The 2027-nt window shown below is 52.9% G+C and overlaps 1 long non-coding RNA gene across 1 annotated transcript in view; it reads right to left on the bottom strand.

The window, feature by feature from the left end:
• The window catches only part of LOC106726280, a 17911-nt gene that overhangs the window by 1119 nt on the left and 14765 nt on the right, over positions 1–2027 (bottom strand). The gene's annotated exons all lie outside the window — the stretch shown is intronic.

The following is a 2027-nucleotide window of genomic DNA, read 5'->3' on the forward strand; positions in this document are numbered from 1 at the left end:
ATAATCAAAACCGGTCAGCCATGCGGCCAGCAAGCCCACTCCCGGGTGTTTATCTGAAGAAGAACACTCAGAAGGGCAGTTGCACCCTGTGCGCTGCTGTGTCATTACAGTAGCCACGCGTGAAAACTCCAGTGTCCACCGATAGAAGAAGGGACAGAGCAGAAGGGAGCTGTGTACAACAGAACATCACGCAGCCACAACCACGGAGGACATCTCACCATTGTGACGACACGACGGACCTCCAGGCGTTATGCGAAGTGAAGTACGTCAGAGAGAAACAAGGGCCCTGTACTCCCTTACATGGGAACCTGCTATGGACATCGGGCAGATAAACAGACACACGGACTGAGCACATGGTACAGGGGACAGAGTGGTGGCTGGGTAGGGGTGGGAGATGTGGGTGAACCATTTGGTTTTGTTCAGGTTAAATACATTGAATGAAACGCAGCCAGGGTGGCTCAGTGGTCATGGTTCAATTCCTAGTCAGGCACATGCCCGGGTTGTGGGCTGGATCCCCAGTGGGGCACGTGCAGGAGGCAGCCAATCAATGATTCTCTCTCATCATTGATGTTTCTTTCTCTCTTCCTTCTCCTTCCCTCTCTGAAATCAATAATCTATAATAATAAAAGCATAATATGCTAATTAGACCGGACAGCCAGATAACCTTCTGGACGAAGCCGGGGCTGTGAGGGCCGGGGCAAGCCGCCAGGGCTGCAAGGCCCAAGCCCCTTGCACAATTTTCGTGCATTGGGCCTCTAGTGTATATATGTATATATATGTGTGTGTGTATATGTGCGTGTGTATATATATGCACGTGTATATGTGTGTATATGTGTATGTATGTGTATGTATGTATATATGTGTATGTGTGTATGTGTGTATATGTGCGTGTGTATATGTGTATATGTATGTGTGTACATGTGTGTATGTGTGTATATATGTGTGTATATGTATGTGTATATGTATGTGTGTGTGTGTGTGTGTGTGTATAAATAAAATGTACATTGAATTTGGAAAGCTGCACCCTGCTGAGTGGGAGAGCAGAGCCCGGGGGAGAGTACATGTTTCGGATAAAAGTGAACAGGCAAAGCATGCGTGTTACGTGGTGTCATTAGGGTGGTCTCCTGAAGTAATAAAAGGCTGTCACTGGTGAAAACAGTGGCTTGTTTTTCTCATGAGAAGCAGCTGCTGCTGACCACGGCTCCCAGGCTCCCAGGCTCCGCACTTCCCATGCCGCCTCCAAGAACCGGGTTGGTTTTCATCTTGACGTTCACTTCCTCCTGGTCCCCAGAGAGCTGCTGCAGATGCGGCATCACCTCCAAGTACAAAGATGAGGACCGGGACTGGCTAGTGCCAGACGCATTGTATTCATTCATTCATTCGTTCGTTCATTCATTCATAAGCTTTTCTACCATGTCTGTCTTTTTTCAGATTCATAAGAACCACTGAGCCATGCCAGCCGGGCACATTGTCTCTTAAAAAAAAAAAATCCGGAAGCGAGAGCATCCCAGTGTCCCCTGGCCTCCAACCACAGTGTGCGTGTGGCCTTGGACGAGCCTTGGCTGCCCCGGTGGTGGTGGGGGAGTGAGGGGGTGCGGGCCGCTCCTCCCGGCGCCGTCCAGCTGGCCCTGTCACCACTCCTGTGAGCAGCCCTTTGCTCCGGTGCTTCCGGCCTCGAGGGCCCTTGGCTGCGCGCTCTGAGGGCTCTCGAAGATCAAAGCGAAGTAGGAGGCGGAAAGCGCGCGGGGAGCCCGAGCACAGTGGACGGCTGCCCAGTGGATGGACGGAGCGTGTCCGGTTCAAATTCATAAGAACCACTGAGCCACGCCAGCCGGGCACATTGTCTCTTAAAAAAAAAAATCCGGAAGCGAGAGCGTCCCAGTGTCCCCTGGCCTCTGACCACAGTGTGCGTGTGGCCTTGGACGAGCCTTGGCTGCCCCGGTGGTGGTGGGGGAGTGAGGGGGTGCGGGCCGCTCCTCCCGGCGCCGTCCAGCTCCCGCTGGGTGGGAGCGGGGGCCGTGTCAACA

The sequence above is a fragment of the Myotis brandtii genome, unplaced genomic scaffold (genome assembly GCF_000412655.1).
Source record: "Myotis brandtii unplaced genomic scaffold, ASM41265v1 scaffold247, whole genome shotgun sequence".
NCBI lineage: Eukaryota > Metazoa > Chordata > Mammalia > Chiroptera > Vespertilionidae > Myotis > Myotis brandtii.